The sequence below is a fragment of the Lygodium microphyllum genome, chromosome 6 (assembly GCF_053477565.2).
Source record: "Lygodium microphyllum isolate KBCC chromosome 6, Lygodium_microphyllum_v1.1.10, whole genome shotgun sequence".
NCBI lineage: Eukaryota > Viridiplantae > Streptophyta > Polypodiopsida > Schizaeales > Lygodiaceae > Lygodium > Lygodium microphyllum.
In genome coordinates, this window is record NC_141140.1 from 97,749,624 (window position 1) to 97,773,622 (window position 23,999).

General features: G+C 43.3%; 1 pseudogene; it reads right to left on the reverse strand.

The window, feature by feature from the left end:
- LOC148034839 (threonine synthase, chloroplastic-like) overlaps nt 1–23,999 on the reverse strand; it is a 180,253-nt pseudogene that overhangs the window by 152,299 nt on the left and 3,955 nt on the right.

Below are 23,999 nucleotides of genomic sequence, written 5' to 3' on the forward strand. Positions count from 1 at the left end.
AGTATGATAGACAGGGATACTAGATCGATAGGGTTGCTAGCCAGCATCACGTTAATGAGATTCTCACAATGCAATGTGACTTTTCTATCCAACTGGATACCCAAATCATGTAGTAATTTCACAAGCCAAATTGCTTCACATGCCGCTAAGGTTGCACCCCTATATTCTGCCTCTATATACTAGATAATGCAATGGTGGGCTGCTTCTTACTACTTTAACTGATCATACTACTGTCCAAACTGAAAGCATAACCACAAGTTGACCTCCTGTCATAGAAACAACTAGCCCAATTAGCATCCGTATAACCTGTCAAGTCAAATGATTTTCCATGCTCATAAAACATCCCATAATCAGCGATACCCTTCACATACCGCATAATCCTCTTGACTGCATCTAAGTGTGGCTTATGAGGTTTTTATATAAATTGGCTAATCAATCCCAGTGCATGACTCAAGTCAGGACAGGTAATAGTAAGGTTAATCAGGCTGCCCACCATCTATCTATACATAGTGACATTCTCGATCTCAGTCCCAATATCAACTGCAAGTTTGACATTCTAATCCAATGGTGTTTCCATGGCTTTACACTCCATCATGCTATATTTCAGGAACATATCATGAGCATGTTGCTTTTGCAACAACCATATATCTTAAGGTGTAGACACAACCTCAATCCCGAGAAGTACTTCAGCTCACCAAGATCCTTGACTTTGAATTCAGCCTGTAACATTGCTTTAATTTCAACAATCCCATGATAATCATCTCCAGTGATGATCAAATCATTGACATAAACCACCAGAAAAACATAACCATGCTCTGTCTTCTTTGTAAATAGGTTGTGATCTGCTCCATATACACCTTAGGTTGTGTACAAAACCCTCAGGCTGCTCCATATATACCTCTTCAAGTAAGTCACCATTTAAGAATGCATTTTTGACATCCATCTGCCATAATTTCCATCCCTTAGAAGCCATTAATGAAATGACTATTCTCACCCTTGCTATCTAGGCAACCGAGCTGAAAGTCTCCTCATAATCTAGGTTGTACTGCTCTGCATATCCCTTTGCAACCAAACAGGCTTTATACCTTTCCAACAAACCATTTGACTTGCATTTCACTTTATAAATCCTTTTTCTTAAAGACATTGAGCACCTTATCCTTGTACTTTAGAATGTACAGCCATGTGTATCGGCTCAAATCATCTATCCAACCAATAGTAGATTCTTGCAAATTTTGTTCTGCCATCTATCCAATCGACAATAGATTCTTGGTAATAGAAGTATACATGTAGTACATCATGTAGGCTCTTATTTTTGCCATGAGGCAAAAAAGCATGAGCAACGGAACAAGTCTATGATTGTGAAGCGCTTTGCATGGATGGCCGCTAGTTGTAGATCATGGAACAAGTCGATGATAAACCCCTCTGTAGCCATTTCTAGGGCCTCCATAGCTGTAGCACTCTACCTTCCTACTGGTGAGCCATCTTGCACTCGCGCCCAAAATCTTTCCATCCCTTTCAGCTGCAAGTCTTGCATGACTTCCCAAACAACCTTATGAAAATATATTTTCAGGATGAGAAGCTCGTACCTGCGCTAGATTCTCCTAATCTCCCACAATTCCCGCTTTCCATCTCCTCTTCTTTTGTGGTGGTCCTTGTGCTCTATGGGGAGCACCTGCAGCTCCACTAGAGGAGGCTCCACCTTGTGCTCCAAGTGGGGGGTCTTAGTGTGAGGCCTTCCCATGGCCAAAACGGTGACATGCTTGCTTGGTGCGTGCCATGCAAGCTCGAGGAGGGCAAGATGGAGAAGAGACAGAGGTTGCGCTGTGAGAATGGAGGAAGCAAAGAAAGAAAGATGTGAAAATGAGAAGAAGAATTAACTTTTAACCCATTTAAACCCCAAATTTGAGTTAATTCAGCTTCGTATGCACTGTCCATCATGTGAGTGTAAATCCATAACCTTTTATCAAAATGTGACGAAACTTCACATGTGCACTCGTTAGGTGGCCAAGAGCCAAAAAAAAAGGTGTGTAGACCCGTGGTCCAAAGTTTGGCGTCTAAAGAATCCTTTCGCACTTCTCTCCTCCTTCTCCTTCATGGATTCCCTCCTTCTCCTTTTTAGTTGTCCCTTCTCTTTTAGTGGATACGGTGGCGATGGTAGTGGCAGCAGTAGCCTCTCTCTCTCTCTCTCTCTCTCTCTCTCTCAATCCCCATTGTGTTAATCTGTCTCCCTTCTTCTCTCTATACATCTCTTCATCTGGTAAAGGCAATTTTTTTTAATTATTCCCCTCTCCTCCAGTCGACTGTCGAGCTGGAGAAAGAGGAGAATAGTATGTATAAGCAAGCTCCTTGCTGGAGATTTCTAAGACTATGGAGCATGCGTGATGCCACGCAGGGGAGGGAGGATCCCCTCCCCTCACCTATAAAAAGGCTATGGCCATAGAATGAAAGAAGAGGCCGCCGCCTGCTGTTGCTATGTGAGAGAGGGCCAACCGCTTGAGTCGTTGCTGCCATAGAAAAAAGGCTGCCGTGGAGGGAGTGAAGAGTCTATCATGAGAGCATGAGGAGGACGTCGCTGCCATAAAAGATATCGAGACGCTGCCATTGCAACTCCGTGAACCAGGAGGTCGCCGCATCATTCGCCCTTGCCGTCCGTCTGCACATCACCGAGCTGCCAATTGGCGACTGCCTCCACCCCCCACGTGCTTCGATTTAGAAGCTCTAGAAGCTTATAAGGGGGGGCTCTATAAGCCCCCTTTTCCCCCAAAAGAAAGCTTTACCTTAAAAGGGCCTTCACATGCCCCTTAAGCCCTTCCTCCCACCCCTCAAAATTCCCCCCTAAGGGCTCCCTTAGGCCCTCCCCCCCCCCCCTATTTGCCATTAAAGGGCTTTCAAGTGGTTCTTAAGCCCTTTTCCCCCCTCCCCATGCAAAAAAATTCCCTTTTTAGCCCTTTCATACCCTTTCCTATAACACCCCCTACTTCCCCTCTCCCCCCCGCCCCCACATACGAGAGGCCCTCCTAAGGGCCCTATAAGCCTCTTTTCCCCCCCGAGATTCGAAGCCCCTTCTCGTGCCCATTCGTAATATCTTTCAAGTGGGTTGAAAACCCAGCTACTCCGTGATTTAATCCCTCACTAGTGGGTTATGCATTCTCCTTCCTTCCTTTTCCGATCCACTAAGACCGTTTAAAACCCTCCCGAGGTTTAAGCACCCCTTTTTCGTGAAATCCCTACTTCAAGGAGGAAGCCTTCTAAAACTGTTTCCGATGGACGATGCAAGTTATCACGAAGGGAGCTACGGTGGAATTTCAAAAAGGAGTTTGCAAAGCCGCATCCAAGACAGAAAGGTTACATTCGTGATGGCTCCTAAGAAAGCCCAAGGCACAGCGCAGGAGGATCGTCTCCTAGCATCCACATGGATATCTCACCACAAGTCCAGGTTTTTCTTTCTAATTTTTATTTTACGTCGTTATAATTCAATTGGGCGTAGAGGATTTTTTTGGAAATAGGATTCATTTTTCGTCTTAAATGCTTTAGAAAAATTAGCTCACGACGGAGGAATTCAATCATTAGCATTTTTAATAAAATGAACAAAATAAAGTAAGCAAAAGATTGATATGCATTCCTATCAATTTGCGCATAGACAATGAGTCATGTGTTTATGGAAATGATAGCGTAATTATCTTCAAGAATTAAACAAATTGGCATAAACCTAAACACCTAAACGCACGGAGTACTCGTTTTAGAAAGAGTTAATTCAATTCCAAAGATCTCACTAGGATTTAATACGTGACCTAGTCGCAGGTATTGCTAAAACTGAAACTTCTATATCCTAAATACTTGCCCACATTCACCGAATGTAGGGATAGCGGAACATATTTGCAAAATGTGATCTAGGGTTTGTCCCTAAGAATCTTTCGCTAAAAAGATGGAACTTGGAACCCTAGCACTGACCATGTCAGCCTAATGTAATTAGGAACATATTGTTTCGTGACTCCATTTGATGGGTAGAATAGTCCCATAGTTTGATGCGACACTTGTGCAACAAGTGCAGAGTCGTATGATTCTTGTGATTGGATCACAAGGGAATGGCCAATTCTCGGAATGAGGTTGGAAGATTCTTACGCAAGTTATCTTGCAAAAGGATGAATAATCGTCCTAATATAGTATCTTTCTGGGGTAAGGATAATTCCTTAGAGCAAAGGACAAACCAATAAAGTGGAATAACATATGAACATAAGGTATTGACCAAGTCGGGTTAATAGAGTACGACCCTAACCCAGGATATAGGGGATCTTGGCAAGTCGCAAGTCATCCCGGGTCGAGTGCTGGATGCATTCGAAAAGAAGGATTCACTCCTTAGCAGTTGGCCAACAATAAACAACCAATGGAAATGTTTGTGCTTGTTACAGATTTAAGAGCACTGTTTTGCTTTGTTTGATCAATGAATTAAAGGACAAATGGATATCTAATACTTCAGGTTGATGGCCTGAAGGGAGAGGCAGCTTCAGTTACCCCCGATTGCCTGCTTGACCCTAACCAAGGGGGTTGTTAACCATGTTGGGAAGGTGGACTGAACCCGCCACGAGAGGTCTCTCCGCTGAGCAGTACTTGGAGCAGGAGGACGCTTGGGTGCTAGGGGGCTCTGGCTATAAATCCCTCGCCTTCCGAGCCTTACACAAGAGGCTAACATGACTCGGGATTGGATCTCGAGGCCCACATACTAGTTTACGGGGGGAATCTTGGATTAGTGATCCCTATGGATTGCTGGATAGCCTTACGGCGAATTGTGGATAAGCCTACGGGCTAGACTTTATGTATTTCCAAGATAAATATGATAACTTATTAACAAGGAACTTGTTTGACATTGCTTTTCTATGTCAAGTGATATGATTACGTGAAGGAACCAGTGCCTAACAGGCTAATTAAGGAAGCTAATTGATACATGTTCAACTAAATGTGTTAGGTAATTAAATAACTAAAACAACCTGAGGAAAGTGTGGTGGATGGGCCATAGGTCCATCCTACGGATGGGTGGTCCCGGTTAGCCGGGAACTTTTCTCAAATCACGATGGACAGCAGGAAGATCGTCAAAGAACACAAATAACAAAAGCATTGACCTAGAGTTATGATTGATCCTGATTTACGCTGTTTTAGGGGAACGGAATGGGACTATGCCTTATGGCAGAGAGGTTGAGCTTCGCATCCCTCTCGTTTCCCATTCTCCTTGAACCAAGTGCAGGGTGAATCCGCTTCGGACATGGCGTTTCTGCGTAAAGTAGTTCGCTTGGGTTCGACATTAGTTGCCATTAGGAAATGACCAATAGGGAAAACCCTAATTTAGGTCGGTCCTAAGTGGGAATGGCCGGAATACTTCCGCTACGTGGCAGACACAAGAGTCCTAGATCGCAAACCCCGTAACATTCCATGGGAGTGCCGGGCAGAGCCTTCTAGATATACTTTTCGATGGACTGCTAAGACGTGTTCCTGAAGATAACAGGTGGACACGTTACAGTTGGTATCAAAGCCAACCAACAAAGGATTTGTTTTTATGAAATCTTAATGAGATGAAGTAAAGCAAATGTTGGTGTTCCAAACATTTCCTTACTTTCAATGCTATCTTGTAGAACTACGAAGCATGGAATATGTTCTTAGTGTTCCGCGTCATGTTATTGACTGCGATGCATTCCCCGGATTACCGACAAAGGGTTGAGATGATGAACATCCTAGAGAGAATCTATAATCCATCACCTTTGTACATGGAATGAAGATGGACGGGTGCCTTAGGAATCTACTATATAGCTGCCCTTTGGTTTGCATATCTTCAAACCAACCTAAAGAGGATCAAGTGGTTGGAAGACCTAAAAGTCGTGAAGCTGTTCATTTTTGTGGAAGCTCACATAAACTCAACTTTTTCGAGGTCGGAGGGTTGAACTGAACTCATATATATATATAAGAAAGTGTCTCATGTAATCCCCGCCGATAGGATTAAAGTGTTGGGGCGCCATAAGAAGAATGGGTTCCAAAGGAAAGGATACCCTAAACTTCCAATGACTTACTAATTCGTGAAGATCCATGACCCAAAACCATACTATTATACAGTTCCTGTAGATAAATGTAATACAACATTATTCTTCCCAAACTAAATGTCAATAGTTGGCTTATCATCCCAAGACATGTTGTATTCCGAAAGGGCTATGCCCATATAAATACAAATAAGACTTCTTTTTATCAATGTCCGATTGTGCATGAGAATTGATAAAAAGTTAAGTGGTTAGATTTCTTGGTTGATAGCAGAATTGGAGATGTGATATAAATCAATAACAATTATCGATTAATAAAGAAACCTTTATCCAGGCACAACCCCAGGTACAGATTCCCAGTTTGCCTCCTACATCAAGTACTGCTGTAATCCAGGAGAAGAAGTTTCTTCTCAAGCAGATTAAGCCGTCGGAGTTTGACGAGAGAGGCAGGTCCATCCAAGCAGATGTTGAAATTTGGATTGAATCCATGGAGGATTATTTTGAAGCAGCCAGTACTGCACCCGCCAATCAGGCTATGCTCGCAAAGCTGAAGCTCACCGACGAGGCCAGGCTATGGTGGAAGCAATGGTGCAGGGATCAAGTGATCGCGAAAGGATCCGTTACCTGGGAGAAGCTGAAGAAATCCGTGCAAGGAATATACTTACCACCTGCATATCGCACGCACAAAATGAATGAGTTCTACAAGCTAAAATAGCTGGGACTCACTCTTGACGCATACTACTTTAAATTCGTCTCACTTCTAAAGTATGCACCACAGATGGACATGACATAGCAGGTGTCAAAATTTTGTGCTGGTTTAAACCCACTAGTAAATACCCATCTCAAATCTATGTGTCCATCAGATCTTCAGGACGGTCTCATTCGAGTTGCCCCTATAATTCAAGAGCTGCAGTCTAGACCAAGAGGTAACAAAAACTTGGTCTTATAATGACCCGAACACAGGAGCATTCAGGCTTCAAATGAAGAGAGTTCAAGGTCAGAATCAGGGACAAAAAAGAAAGCTAGAACTAACAATGTCAACAACTTTGTTCCTACTCAAAGCAATGGCCGAAACCTCCGTTGTTTTCACTGCAACGAGCCTGGTCATTTCAAGAGGCAATGTCCCAAGCTTGGAGGAGGACATCATCAAGCACCTTTCCAAGGAAAGGGAGCCGCTTCCCGAGGCAGAGGAAGAACCCCCTACGTTGCCAATAGGCAAATGTGCAAAGAAGAAGAAGATCCGACTATGGAAGCAGAATTTGAAAGGGCAACAGTCCATGCCGCTCTTCACAGGAAAGGCCCGAATTGCCAGTTCTCGGTGTTTCAGACACCGTCGGACTATCAAGGTAAAAGTTTCAACACCTTGATTGATTGTGGTAGTACACATTCCTTTATCTCACCCGCTTGTGTAAAAAGATTAGGAATAACCACAGTAGAAGCACCTACCTTGCTTGTGGAATTGGCAAATGGTCGTGAGGTTACTTGTACCTGACAAACTGCTAAGGTTGAATTCTTTCTGGGAGGAAAGAAGACTTCAGTCAAATTCAGAGTCATGAGCCTAGATATCCATGAGTGTCTATTTGGAATGGATTGTCTTAAACCTAATGACGCCCACATTCATTGTGCAAAGGGCCAAATTTCCTTTCGAAACTCTGAAGGGGATTTGGTCACAACTCAAGGTGAGGCTAGAGTGCCAAAAATCCAATTGGCCAAAGCATCTCGGATCATAAAAGGAGTCAGAAAAGGATTACATGTCTACTTGATTAAGCTCAACAAGTTAGATCAGAAGCAAAAGTCTAGTGAAGGACCTTCTTGGCTAAAGGAATACGTGGATGTATTTCTTGAAGAGTTGACAGAACTCCCGCCTCAAAGAGAAGTGGATCATAAGATTAAGCTAGTACCAGAGCTGCAACAATTGCAAAGAGACCTTATAGAATGTCCATACCAGAAGCAATTGAGCTGAAGGAACAAATCAAGCAACTGCTGGATCAGGGCTACATCCGTCCTAGGAGTTCACCATGGGGAGTTCCAGTACTATTCCAGAAAAAGAAAGATGGAACACTTCAACTATGTATTGATTATCAAGGGTTGAATCAATCAACTGTAAAAAACAAGTACCCTATTTCTAGAATAGATGAGCTTCTTGATCGTCTTCAGGGGGTGAAGATCTTCTCCAAGATTGATATCAGGTCTTGTTACTATCAGATAAGGATCAAGGAAGAAGATATCCCAAAGACGGCCTTCAATACAAGATATGGACACTTTGAGTTCCTAGTTATGTCCTTCGGGCTTACGAATGCACCTGCCACCTTCAACAGGTTAATGCAGGATATCTTTAGGCCATATCTTGATGATTTCGTGCTTGTCTTCTTCGACGACACTTTAGTCTATTCTAAACAGGAAGAAGATCATGAAACCCCAACTTCGGATTGTCCTTGAGACGATGAGGTCACATAAGCTGTATGCTAAGATGAAGAAGTGTGCATTCTTCAAACGTCAGATTGAATATCTAGGTTTCATCATATGAGTGGAAGGAATCTTAGTGGACCCAGCAAAGGTCAGAGATGTGCTAGAATGGCCAATACCAACATCTGTCAAAGAAATACGCAGCTTTCTGGGATTGACAGGATGGTATAGGGTCTTCATAAAAAACTATGCTTTGATTGCAGCACCTTTGACAGACTTACTGAAGAAGCAAACTTCCTCAGTAAGGAGTTCGAGGTAGTAACTGATGCTAGCGCACTTACCTTAGGATGTGTACTCATGCAGGAAGGTCACCTTATAGCATACTCTTCAAGGAAATTTAAGAGACATGAGAAGAATTATGCTACGCATGATCTGGAATTATTAGCTATCATCCATGCTCTAAAACTCTGGAGACACTACCTATTGGGTAACAAGTTTACTCTAGTGACTGATCATAAGAGTCTCAAGTGGATCTTTACCCAGAACGATCTCAACATGAGGCAAGGTCGGTGGATTGAAGTGCTAGAGGAGTATGACTTTGAAATCAAGTACCGACCAGGAAAAGAGAATGTAGCTGTTGATGCACTTAGTCGCAAGGCATTCCTAAATTCTCTAATCTTGCAGAATCCATCAACAGCTAGATCTCTAGCTACAAAAGTATCTATGCCAATCCAATACTTGAGTTAGCTAGTGAGGAAGCATGCCATGATCTAGCCTACCAAAGGATCATAAGAAAGATCTCTATCAAGGATCAGAACCAAAAGCTGCAGGCTAAGTATCATGAATTCTCTATCAATAGTGGACTTGTCTACTATAGAACGAGGCTGTGTATACCAGAAAACTAGTCACTTAAGCAAAAGATACTGTGGGAAGCTCATGATTCCCCTTTTTCAGGACATCCTGGCTACCATTGGGAGAGGCTTAAAGGTGGCGTTCTCAAATATGTCACCGAGTGTTTGTCTTGTCAACGTATCAAAGCCGAACATGTCATGATGCCACGGAAGCTGCAACCACTTGACATTCCCCAAATGAAATGGAAATTCATTAGTATGGACTTTGCTGTTGGCCTATCCCAAGTTCAGGGAGGATACAACTGCATCATGGTTGTGGTTGACATCCTAACTAAGGTTGCACACCTTATGCCAGTAAAGACAAACTATAAAGCCTCAGACATTGCAAGATTGTTTATCAAGGAGATATTCAAGCTACATGGGTTACCTAGAAGAATCATTAGTGATCGTGATTCTCTCTTCACACCACACTTCTAGAGAGCTATCTTTGAAGCCATTTGGACTCAATTCTGTTTTAGCACTGCCTACCATCCCCAAACGGATGGCCAAACGGAGCGAGTCAATCAAGTCATCGAGGATATGCTTAGGGCATATTGCTGTCGTGAGCCAAAAAGGTGGATGCAATACTTGCCTTTGGTTGAATTTGCCTACAATGCTTCTTACCAACAAAGCATTCAGATGACCCCTTTCCAAGCATTCTATGGTCATGACTGTCAAAGCCCCCTAAACTTCTCAGATCCAACCTTGAGGGTTGAAGCTTCAAGGCAGATGTTGAAAGAGATGGATGACCAAATAAGTTAATAAGTGTAATATTTCGATTTGCTAAAAAAACACACGCATGAACCACCTCTAGAAGGGGAGGCCAAAAGGATAAGTCATGAGGATGATTAATGACAAATTTTTTAATATTCGCTCTCTCCTCCAACCGACTGTCATGCTGGAGGAGAAGGGAATAGCAAGGGGTGAGCAAGCTCCTTGCTGGAGCTTGCTGAAGGAAGGAGGCCATGCACTATGGCTGTGTGGGGGCGGGAAGAATTCCCTCCCTCAGCTATAAATGCCATGAAAGGAAGCGCCACGGGAGACAAGCGTCGAGAGAGAAGCCGACACACTAATATTGCTATTGAGGAGTGTGAGAGGGCCAGATTGCCGTCGTCTGTGTGAAGTAAAGCCAGGAGGGTCGGTCGCCGCTACCATAGAGCGAGAGGGGGGGGAACCAGAAATTGTCGATAAGCTGCCGTGAAGGGGGGCGTCGCCGCTGAGCGAGAGGGGGGAAAGGCTGGAGGAAGGAGGCGAGTTTCTGTTGGTCACGCCGGGGAGATCAAGAGAGAGGAGGAGGCACCGCGTGAGGCCGCTGACATCCACCAAGAGTGGAGGGAGGAGACGTTAAACTCCTGGCGGCTACCGTGGAGCCAGAAGAGGTCGCCACCATCTGCCGTATGATGTCGCCATCTACTGCCCTTCCCCCTTCATGTGAGCTCTTTAAGCCCTTTCCCCCCCCACACAACAACTCCTCTTTAAGCCCCTTTTGCCCACCCACATAAAATCCCCTTTTTAAGGGCTTATACACCCTTGTTTCCCCCCTTTTTCCCGTAGGGTCTCGGCAGACCTCGTAAAAGGCCATTAAGCCCTTTCCCATGGCTTTACTAAGCCTCACCCCTCGAAAGGGTTAAACCCCTCACCCTCGAGATTTAAAATCCTCCTCGTTGGTTTTTCCCAACCTTGGAATTCAAAGCCCCTTTTCTTGTTGTCCCATCTAAGTTTTTATAAGCCCCATTAAGTTTTTTTTTCCCCCTCACATTCTTACACAAGGTTTCATCTTAACCTCGGGGTCCCTTAGAACCCCCTTCCTAGTGACCTTCGAAAAACACCCTCTTTTCCTCCTTTTTGGCATACCATAAATGTACTTTCTTTTTTCTCTTTCCGCGTATATAATTTGCACCAGTCTACGAAAGGAAGGAGAAAATTTCATAAAGGTCGGTGGAATTCCTAGGAGGAGTTGTAGAGCTGCTTCCACGTTCGAAAAACTACAATTGCGATGCCTCCTAAGAAAGTCCAAGGTGTAGCCGCGGGGGGTCATCTCCCAGTATCCATGTGGATATCTCACCCCAAAACGAGGTTTTTCTTCTTGGCTTTAATTCAGTTTTAAGTCGATCATGCAAAGAGAAATTGTTAGGGATAGGATATATTTGTCCGAGTTATTTGTAATGAAGGAGTTTAGCTTATTTGAATGAATGATAATGTATAGAACTTAGTTTCCTTCGAATTGCATCAAGCATTATAAATTACGAGCAAGATTATCCATTTACTATAGTAGTATATTTTAGTTAAATCCTAAAGGTATAGAAATTATATCTTGCACCATTAGTCTTATTCCTTTCGCAACAAATCATTGTAAATGATTAAATTCATGAAAGGTTTCTTTCGTTGCTCAAATTACTAGGAAGTTATCATTGCTAATTGCACATCTTAGCAAGGGAAATGTTTGTTATTTGGCGTGAGTTCATCTGCAAGGGAAAAGGAAGTTTAAATTGAACTGTATTGACTGAAAAGTAAATTGTCACAAGGATAGCAAAACTGTGACAAGACGATTAATATTACCTTCCAAAAGATATCCAAACCAATCTAAACATAGAAATATTCATACCCTAAGCACTTGACTACTTTCCTTATTGTAGGGTCAAAAAAATTCGTAAAGATAAAGAACTAGGGCTGTCCCCGAGATCCTTAAAAAGAAACCCTAGGCCCGACATACGTCAGCTTAAAGAATCTAAAACGGATTATTCCATCGCAGGACTTGCGCAGCAAGTACGAAATCATTTAGTCTTGTGATTGAGTCATAAGGAGAAAGGGTAAAAATCCTCAATAAGGATGGCAGATCCCTACGCAAGTTATCTTGCAAAAGGACATATTTTTGGATATCCTTCTAAATAACGAAAGTTGTAAACCGGAAACTAGCATATCTAACGAACTTTAGGGTTGATCAAGTTGGGTTAATAATGTACGCCCTACACCGAAATGTAAAGGATCTTCCCACTACCTGCGTAACCCGAACCAAGGGGGTTGTTCACCGCGTCGGGAACGTGGACCGAACCCGCCGCGAGAGGTCTCTCCGTTGAGCTCTACTTGGAGTAGGAGGATGCTTAGGTGCCAGGGGGGCTCTGGCCGTAAATCCCTCGCCTTTCGGGTCCTGCACAAGAGGCTAACGTGACTCGGGATGGGATCTCGAGGCCCGCATACTAGTTTACGGGCGGAAGCTTGGAATAGTAATCCCTGGGAATTACTGGATAGCCCTCGGGCGGATTATGGACAAGCCTACGGGCGGAACTCCTTGTATTTCAAAGATAAAATGATGAAATGTTAAAAAAAGAACTTGCTTGATATTGTTTTTCTATGTCACGTGATAAGATTACATGAAGGAACCACTGCTTAACAGGATTAATTAAAGAAGCTGATTGTTATATGTCAAATTAATGTGTTAGATAATTACATAACTAAAACAAATCGAGGAAAGTGCGGAGGATGGGCCATGGGTCTGTCCTACGGTTGGGTGGTCCCGGTTAGCCGGGAACTTTTCTCAAAAATCTCGAAGAACAGCGGGATGATCATCAAAACGAATAACGAGAGCGATGACCTAGAGTTACGTCTTACCCGATTTACGTTGTTTTAGGGGAAGGAATGGGACTATGCCTTATGGCAGAGAGGTTGAGCCTTGCATCCCTCTCGTTTCCCATTCTCCTTGAACCAAGTGCAGCTTGAATCCGCTTCGGACCTGGCATTTCTGCGTAAAGTAGTTCGCTCGGGTCTGACGCTAGTTGCTGTTAGCTAATGACCAATCAGGAAAACCCTAATTCCAATCGATCCTAAGTGGGAATGGCCAGGATACTTCCGCTACGTGGCAGACGCGGGAAGACCTAGATCACAAAACCCGTAACATTCCATGGGAGTGCCGGGCGGAGTTTTCTAAACATCCTTTTTGATGGACTGCTAAGACGTGTCCTGGATGATACTAGTGGACACGTTACAGTTGGTATCAGAGCCGACCAACAACGGAATTGTTTTTATGAGATCTCAATAAAATGAAGTAAAGAAATTGTTGCTGTCTAAACATTTTCTCACCTTCAATGCTGTCTTGCAGAATTATGAAGCGTGGAACAAGTTTTTGGTATTTTGGGTCATGTTTATGACCGCAATGCATTCTCTCCTTTATAGACAAAGAATTGGGATGATGAACATCCTGGAGCAGATTTATAATCCATCACCTTTATACATAGAACGAAGATGGACGGGGTCTTCAGGAATCTACTATATAGCCGCCCACCGGTTTGCTTATCTACAGACCAACCTAAAGAGGATCAAGTGGTTGGAAGACTTGAAAGTCGTGAAGCTGTTCATTTTTGTGGAAGCTCACGTAAATTCGACTTTACATATTCAAGGTCGGAGGGTTGAAATGAACTCATATGTATATGAGGAAGTAACCCATGTAATCCCAGCCGACAGGATTAAAGTGTTGGGCCGCCATGAGAAGTATGGATTCCAACGGAAAGGGTATCCTAAACTTCCAATGAACTATCGATTCCTAAAGATCCATGACCCAAAACCCTACTATTACACAGTTCCTGTAGACAAATGCAATACAACGTTGTTCTTCCCAAACTGAATGTAATGATTGGCTTATCATCACACGAAAGGTTGTATAAGGCTATGCCCATGTAAATACAAATAAAGACTTCTTTTTATCAATATCTGGATGTGCATAAGAATTGTTAAAAAGTTAAGTAGCTACATTGTTTACGAGATAGCTGAACTAAAAATGAAAGATAAGCTAACGTCGATTATCATATAATAACGTTAAGAAAACTTTTATCCAGGCACAACCCCAGGTACAGGTTCCAAATTCACCTCCTACATCAAGTACTGCTGTGACCTAGGAGAAGAAGTTCCTCCTCAAGCAGATAAAGCCACCCGAGTTTGACGGGAGAGGCAGATTCGTCCAGGCTGATGCTGAAATTTGGATTGAATCCATGGAGGATTACTTTGAAGCAGCTGGTACTGCACCTACCAATCAAGCCATGCTCGCCAAGTTAAAACTCACCGGCGAAGCCAGACTTTGGTGGAAGCAATGGTGCAGGGATCAAGGGATTTCAGAGGGGTCCATTACCTGGGAGAAGTTGAAGAAAGCCGTGCAGGGAATATATTTACCACCTGCATATCATACGCAGAAAATGAATGAGTTCTACGAGCTAAAACAGCTAGGACTCACTCTTGACGCATACTACTCTAAATTCATCTCACTTTTAAAGTATGTGCCACAGATGGACATGACGCAGCAGGTGTCCAAATTTTGTGCGGGCTTAAATCCACCCATAAATACCCGTCTCGAATCTATGCGTCCATCAGATCTTCAGGATGCACTCATTCGAGCGGTGCCTATAATTCAGGAGGTGCAAGCTAGACCAAGGGGTAACAAAACTTGGTCCTATAGTGACCTGAACAGAGGAGCATTCAGACCTCAAATGAAGAGAGTTCAAGGTCATAATCAGGGACAAAGGAAGAAAGCAAGGACAAATAACGTCAACAACTTTGTTCCTACTCAAAGTAATGGCCGAAACCTTCGTTGTTTCCACTGCAACGAACCCGGTCACTTCAAGAGGCAATGTCTCAAGCTCAGTGAAGGACATCGTCAAACGCCTTTCCAAGGTGCAGGCCGCGGTCAAGGAGCCGTTACCCGTGGAAGAGGAAGAACCGCTTGCATTGCCAATAGGCAAAGATGCGAAGAAGAAGAAGATGAAGATCCGACTATGGAAGCTGAATTCGAAAAAGCGACAGTCCATGCCGCTTTACACAAGAAAGGGCCGAATCGCCAGTTTTCGGTGATTCAGACACCGTCGGACTATCAAGGTAAAGGTTTCAAAACCTTGATTGATTGTGGTAGTACACATTCCTTTATCTCACCAGCATGTGCAAAAAGTTTAGGAATAACCACAGCAGAAGCACCTACCCTACTTGTGGAGTTGGCAAACGGTCGTGAGGTAACTTGTACCAGGCAAACTGCTAAGGTGGAATTCTTTCTGGGAGGAAAGAAGACTTCAGTCAATTTCAGAGTCATGAATTTAGGTATCCATGAGTGTCTACTCGGGATGGATTGGCTTAAGCCCAACGACGCCCACATCCACTGTGGAAAGGGTCAAGTTTCCTTTCGAAACTCTGAAAGGGAATTTGTCACAGCTCAAGGTGAGGCAGGAGTGCCAAGAATCCAATTAGCCAAAGTATTTCCGATCATAAAAGGAGTCAGAAAAGGATTACTCGTTTACTTGATCAAACTCAACAAGTTAGATCAAAAGCAAGAATCTCATGAAGGACCTTCTTGGCTAAAGGAATACGCTGACGTATTCCCTGAGGAATTGATTGAACTTCCGCCTCAAAGAGAAGTAGATCATGAGATTAGGCTAGTGCCTGGAGCTGCACCAATTGCAAAGAGACCTTATAGAATGTCCATACTGGAAGCAATTGAGTTGAAGGAACAACTCAAGCAACTGTTAGATCAGGGTTACATCCAGCCTAGCAACTCACCGTGGGGAGCTCCAGTACTATTCCAAAAAAAGAAAGATGGGACACTTCGACTATGTATTGATTACCGAGGGTTGAATCAATCAACAGTCAAGAACAAGTATCCTATTCCTAGAATAGATGAGCTTCTTGATCGTCTTCAAGGTGCAAAGATCTTCTCCAAGATTGATCTTAGGTCAGGTTACTATCAGATAAGGATCAAGGAAGAAGATATTCCAAAGACGGCCTTCAATACAAGATATGGGCACTTTGAGTTCCTGGTTATGTCATTCGGGCTTACAAATGCACCTGCCACCTTCAATAGATTAATGCAAGATACCTTTAGACCATATCTTGATGATTTCGTGCTTGTCTTCTTCGATGACACCTTAGTCTATTCTAAACAGGAAGAAGATCATGAACCTCAACTTCGGATTGTCCTTGAGACAATGAGGTCTCATAAGCTATATGCAAAAATGAAGAAGTGTGCATTCTTCAAGCGCCAGATTGAATATCTGGGATTCATAGTATCATCAGAAGGAATATCAGTAGACCCAGCCAAGGTCAGAGATGTGCTTGAATGGCCAATACCAGTATCCGTCAAAGAGATACGTAGCTTTCTTGGATTGACAGGATGGTATAGGGTCTTCATCAAAGACTATGCTTTGATTGCAGCACCTCTTACAGACTTACTAAAGAAGCAGACTTCCATTACATGGTCAGCTTCCGAACAAAATAGCTTCGACAAATTGAAGCAAAGTTTGGTATCAGCACCTATTCTAAAACTTCCTGACCTCAATAAGGAGTTCGAGGTAGTAACTGATGCTAGCATTCTTGTCTTGGGGTGTGTACTTATGCAGGAAGGTCATCCAGTAGCATACCCTTCAAGGAAATTGAAGAGTCATGAAAAGAATTATGCCACACATGATCTGGAATTACTAGCTGTTATCCATGCTCTAAAGCTTTGGAGACACTACCTGTTGTGTAACAAGTTTACTCTAGTAACCGATCATAAGAGTCTCAAATGGATTTTTACCCAGAACGAGCTCAACATGAGGCAACGTCGGTGGATTGAAGTATTGGAGGAATATGATTTTGAAATCAAGTACCGACCAGGGAAGGAGAATGTAGTTGCCGATGCACTCAGTCGCAAGGCATTCCTAAATTCCCTAATCTTGCAGAATCCATCAACGGCCAGATCTCTGGCTACAAAAGTATCTATGCCAATTTGGCCTACCAAACAATGATAAAGGAAATATCTACCAAGGTGCAGAATCAGAAGTTGCAAGCTAAGTATCAGGAATTTTCCGTTGATAATGGACTTGTCTACTACAGAACAAGGCTGTGTATACCAGCAAGCCAGTCACTTAAGCAGAAGATATTATGGGAAGCTCATGATTCTCCTTTCGCAGGACATCCTGGCTATGCTAAGACTCTTAATGCAGTTAGGAAGAGCTACCATTGGGAGAGGCTTAAAGGTGACGTTCTCAAATATGTCACTGAGTGTTTGTCTTGCCAACGTATCAAAGCCGAACATGTCATGATGCCAGGGAAACTGCAACCGCTTGACATTCCCTTGAAGGGGGGGTCTATAAGCCCCTTTTTCCCCAAAAGAAAGCTTTACCTTAAAAGGGCCTTCACATGCCGCTTAAGCCCTTCCTCCCACCCCCTCAAAATTCCCCCCTAAGGGCTCCCTTAGGCCCTTTCCCTCCCCCCCCCCCCCCCCAATTTGCCATTAAAGGGCTTTCAAGTGCCTCTTAAGCCCTTTCCCCCCCTCCCCATGCAAAAAATTTCCCTTTTTAGCCCTTTCATACCCTTTCCTATAACACCCCCTACTTTCCCTCCCCCCCCTACACACGAGAGGCCCTCCTAAGGGCCCTATAAGCCCCTTTTCCCCCCTGGGATTCGAAGCCCCTTCTCGTGCCCATTCGTCATATCTTTCAAGTGGGTTGAAAACCCAGCTACTCCATGATTTAATCCCTCACTAGCGGGTTATGCATTCTCCTTCCTTCCTTTTCCGATCCACCAAGACTGTTTAAAACCCTTCCGAGGTTTAAGCACCCCTTTTTCGTGAAATCCCTAATTCAAGGAGGAAGCCTTCTAAAACCGTTTTCGACGGACGGTGCAAGTTATCACGAAGGGAGCTTTGGTGGAATTTCAAAAAGGAGTTCGCAAAGCCACATCCAAGACAGAAAGGCTACATTCGCGATGGCTCCTAAGAAAGCCCAAGGCGCAGCCAGGAGAATCGTCTCCTAGCATCCACGTGGACATCTCACCACAAGTCCAAGTTTTTCTTACTAATTTTTATTTTACATCGTTATAATTCAATTGGACGTAGAGGACTTTTTTGGAAATAGGATGCATTTTTCGTCTTAAATGTTTTAGAAAAATTAGCTCTTGATGGAGGAATTCAAACACTAGCATTTTTAGTAAAATGAACAAAATAAAGTAAGTAGAAGATTGATATGCGTTCCTAGCAAGTAGTTTTTGTGCATTTCGATGAATTGAATTTAGATTATTGTTCATATTTTCAAAACGGAATTAAGATAGTGCAGTCCGTTTAAGCATGGAAGTATAAACTGCATGTCGCATTATTAAGCCATATCTTCTTTGCAATGAGTCATCATGGGAAGTGCTAAGAATCCATAGGAAAGTGCAAGGCATGGAATGATTCCGAAGTTTCATAAATTGGTCAATTATCGTTTTTCAACTGCATAATTATTAGTAAAATGTTGCTTGTTTAGCATGAACCTTGTTCGCAAGTTATAGGATTATTAATTGAAATTAGGTTATAACCTAACCTATGCTTAATCTTAAATCGATAAGTTAGGATTGAAAATCAATTTACACTTAGACAATGAGTCATGTGTTTATGGAAATGATAGCGTAGTTATCTTCAAGAATTAAAAAAATTGGCATAAACCTAAACACCTAAACCCACAGAGTACTCATTTTAGAAAGAGTTAATTCAATTCCAAAGATCTCACTAGGATTTAATATGTGACCTAGTCACACGTATTGCTAAAACTGAAACTCCTATACCCTAAATACTTGCCCACATTCACCAAATGTAGAGATAGTGGAACATATTTGAGAAGTGATCTAGGGTTTGTCCCTAAGAATCTTTCGCTAAAAAGATGGAACTTGGAACCCTAGGACTGACAATGTCAGCCTAATGTAATAAGGAACAGATTGTTTCGTGACTCCATTTGATGGGTAGACTAGTCCCATAGTTCGATGTGACACGTGCAACAAGTGCAGAATTGTATGATTCTTGTGATTGGATCACAAGGGAATGGCCAAATCTTGGGATGAGGTTGGCAGGTTCTTACGCAAGTTATCTTGCAAGAGGATGAATAATCATCCTAATATAGTATCTTTCTGGGGTAAAGATAATTGCTTGGAGCGAAGGACAAACCAATAAATTGGAATAACATATAAACTTAAGGTATTGACCAAGTCAGGTTAATAGGGTACGGCCCTAACCCAGGATATAGGGGATCTTGCCAAGTCACAAGTCATCCCGGATCGAGTGCTAGACACATTCGAAAGGAAGGATTCATTCCTTAGCAGTTGGCCAATGATAAACGACCAATGGAAATGTTTGTGCTTGTTACAGATTTAAGAGCACTGTTTTTCTTTGTTTGACCAATGAATTAAAGGATAAATGGATATCTAATGCTACAGGTTGAAGGCCTGAAGGGAGAGGCAACTTCAGTTACCCCCGATTGCCTGCCTGACTCTAACCAAGGGGATTGTTGACCGCGCCGGGAAGGTGGACCGAACCCGCCGTGAGAGGTCTCTCTGTTGAGCACGCTGGAGGATGCTTGGGTGCCAGGGGGACTCTGGCAGTAAATCCCTCGCCTTCCGAGCCCTGCACAAGAGGGTAACGTGACTCGGGATTGGATCTCGAGGCCCGCATACTAGTTTACGGGCGGAATCTTGGATTAGTGATCCCTGTGGATTGTTGGATAGCCTTCCGGTGGATTGTGGATAAGCCTAAGGGTTGGACTTTATGTATTTCCAAGATAAATATGATAATTGTTAACAAGGAACTTGTTTGACATGGCTTTTCTATGTCAAGTGATATGATTACATGAAGGAACCAGTGCCTAACGGGCTAATTAAGGAAGCTGATTGATACATGTCCAACTAAATGTGTTAGGTAATTAAATAACTATAACAACCCAAGGAAAGTGCAGTGGATGGGGCCATAGGTCTGTCCTACCGATGGGTTGTCCCGGTTTGCCGGGAACTTTTCTCAAATCACGATGGACATCAGGAAGATCGTCAAAGAACACGAACAACAAAAGCATTGACCTAGAGTTATGATTGATCCCGATTTACACTGTTTTATGGGAACGGAATGGGACTATGCCTTATTGGCAGAGAGGTTGATCTTCGCATCCCTCTCGTTTTCCATTCTCCTTGAACCAAGTGTAGCGTGAATCTGCTTTGGACCTGGCGTTTCTGCGTAAAGTAGTTCGATTGGGTTCGACGTTAGTTGCCATTAGGAAATGACCAATAGGAAAAACCCTAATTCAGGTCGGTCCTAAGTGGGAATGGCCGAAATAATTCCGCTACATGGCAGACGCGGAGAGTCATAGATCGCAAACCCCGTAACATTCCATGGGAGTGCCGGGCAGAGTCTTCTAGATATACTTTCCGATGGACTGCTAAGACGTGTTCCTGAAGATAACAGGTGGACACGTTACATAACAAGAAAAAGTTAGGGATTGCGAATCTAGAGGAAATGAATCGCATGCTTACATGAATTATGATGTAATACTACTAGTTTTTCCCCTCTTCGATCAAAACAATATCTTTAGGAATAGTTCGTCCTTGTCGTAGGACAAGTAAATTTGTTTACCAAAAACACCTAAACCGCAAAGGATTTGCTTAGGATGGTTAAGTCGATACAATATACTCCAAGTGCTCGCTAGGGTTTAGCACATTAAGGACTTGGCCTAGACGCACTTATTGCCAAGTCAAATCTCTCATAACCCTAAGTCCTGCCCACATTCACGGAATGTAGGGACAATAGGACGTACTTGCAAGAAACGATCTAGGGTTTCTACCCTAAGGATCACTCGTTAAAAAGATGAAACTCGGATTGAGTTGGAACCCTAGGACCGATGATGTCGGCCTAGTGCAATCGGAAATGGATTGGATATGAAGACACCCTAAACCCTGTTTCCTATCTAATCATGATTCCATGATTAGAAGATGCCGTTGGATGGGTAAATAGTCCATGGATTAGATGCGACACTTGTGCAACAAGTTGCAACGTCGCATGATCTTGTGGTTTGATCACAAGAGAATGGCCAATTCCTCGGAATGAGATTGGTAGATTCTTGCGCAAGTTTATCTTGCAAGAGGATGAGTAGTCGTCTTGATATAGCATCTTTCTTGGGAAAAGTGACCAAGATAAGGGGGTTAGATATTTGCTAGGAAGCAAAGGACTAATCAATAATTTGGAGCAACATATTTACTGTTAATAGAACATAAGGTATTGGTTAAGTTGGGTTAATAGGGTACGGCCCCAACCCAAGGACATAAGGGTTAACAAACAAACACTTGGGAATCTTGCCGAGTCGCAATTGATCCTGGATCGAATGCTGGATGCATTCGGAGAGAAGGATTCACTCCTTAGTAGTTGGCCAAATAATGACCACTGGAAATGATTGTGCTTGTATCAGTTTAAAGAGCACTATTTGCTTTGTTTGCAGAAGGAACTAAAGGATGAAAAGATATCTAATGCTTTAGGTTGAAGGCCTGAAGGGAGTGGCAGCCTCACTTACCCCCGAGTGTCTGCCTGACCCTAACCAAGGGGGTTGTTAGTCGTGCCCGAAAGGTGGACCGAACCCGCCGCGAGAGGTCTCTCCGTTGAGTGCTACTTGGAGCAAGAGGATGCTTGGGTGCCATGGGGGCTCTGGCCATAGATCCCTCACCTTCCGGGCTCTGCACAAGAGGCCAACGTGACTCGGGATTGGATCTCGAGGCTCGCATACTAGTCTACGAGCGGAATCTTGGATTAGTAAACCCTGTGGATTGCTGGATAGCCTTCGGGCGCATTATGGATAATCCTACAAGCTGGACTTTATAAATGTATTCCAAAGATAAATATGATAACCTGTTGAAAAGGAACTTGTTTGACACTACTTTTCTATATCAAGTGCTAAGATTACATGAAGGAACCAGTGCCTAACGGGCTAATTAAGGAAGCTGCTTGATGCATGTCCAACTAAATGTGGTAGGTAATTAGATAACTAAAACAACCTGAGGAAAGTGCGGTGGATGTGGCCATGGGTCCGTCCTACTAATGGGTGGTCCCGATTGGTCGGGAACTTTTCTCAATCATAATGAATGGCAAGGGGATCTTCTTAGAGGGAATGAATAACAAGGGCGCTGACCTAGAGTCTAGGTTACAATAATATCAGTTTATGCTATTTTAGGGGAACAGAATGGGACTATGCCTTATGGCAGAGAGGTCGAGCCTTGCATCCCTCTCATTTTCCATTCTCCTTAAACCAAGTGCTGCGTGAATCCGCTTCGGCCCTGGCGATTCTGTGTAAAGTAGTTCGCTCGAGGTTCGGCACTAGTTGTCGTTTAGGAAATGACCATTAGGGAAAACCCTAATTCAGGTTGGTCCTAAGTGGGAATGATTAGAATACTTCCACTACCTGGCAGACGCGGAAAGTCCTAGATTGCAAACCCCGTGACATTCCATGGGAGTGCCGGGCGGAGCTTTCTAGACCTCCTTTCCAATGGACTGCTAAGACGTGTCCTGAAGGGAACAAATGGACACGTTACAGCAACCAACTATGATTTATACTTTTCCAATGAACCATTTGAATTTATAAACCCATTCTCTTAAAGACATTGAGCACCTTATCCTTGTACTTTAGAATGTACAACCATGTGTATCAGCTCAAATCATCTATCCAACTGATAGTATATTCTTGCAAATTTTTTTCTGCCATCTATTCAACCGACAATAGATTCTTGGTAATAGAAGGTACATGTAGTACATCATGTAGACCGCATCATGTAGTACATCATGAGCAATGGAACAAGTCTATGATTGTGAAGTGCTTTGCATGGATGGCCGCTAGCTGTATATCATGGAACAAGTCGATTAAAAACCCTCTATAGCCATTTCTAGGGCCTCCATAGCTGTAGCAGTCTACCTTTCTACTGGTGGGCCATCCCTCACTCGCACCTAAAATCTTTCCATCCCTTTCAGCTCCAAGTATTGCATGACTTCCCAAACAACCTTATGAATATATATTATCGGGATGAGAAGCTCGTATCCACACTGGATTCTCCTTATCTCCCAAAGGGCAACAATGCTCAGTTTCCATCTCCTCTTCTTCTGTGGTGGTCATTGTGCTCTATAGGGAACACGTGCCTATTGCACTAGCGGCGGCTCCACCTTGTGCTCCAGGTGGCGGGCCTTGGTGTGAGGCCTTTCCATGGCCAAAATGGTGATATGCTTGCTTAGTGCGTGCCATGAAAGCTCGAGGAGGGAAAGATGGAGAAGAGAAAGAGGTTTGTGGTATGAGAATGGAGGAAGAAAAGAGAGAAAGATGTGAAAATGAGAAGAAGAATGAACTTTTAATCCATTTAAACCCCAAAATTGAGTTAATGCAGCTTCATACGCACTGTCCATCATATGATCGTAAATCCTTAACCTTTTATCGAAATGTAATGAAACTTCACATGTTCACTCGTTAGGTAGCCAAGAGCCCAAAAAAAAAGGGGAAAAAAATGTGTGTAGACCCATGGTCCAAAGTTTGGCGTTTGAAGAATCCTTTCGACTTCTCTTCTCCTTCTCCTTCATGGATTTCCTCCTTCTCCTTTGTAGTTATCCCTTCTCTTTTAGTGGATGCGGTGGCAATGGTAGCCGCAGCAGTATCCTCTCTCTCTCTCTCTCTCTCTTTCTCCCTCTCTCTCAATCTCCCTTGCGTTGATCTGTCTCCCTTCTTCTCTCTATACATCTCTTCATCAACAAAAAGAAAGAGAAAAGTAAAGAAAAGAGAAAAACAAAGAGAGAAGAGAGAATACACTTACCTCAAAGCTTGAAGAGGAATCCTTTCATGCTTCTCTCCTTCTTCTTCTTCTCCTTCACGAGTTCCATACTTCTTCTTTGCAATTGTTCCCTCTCTTTTTGTGG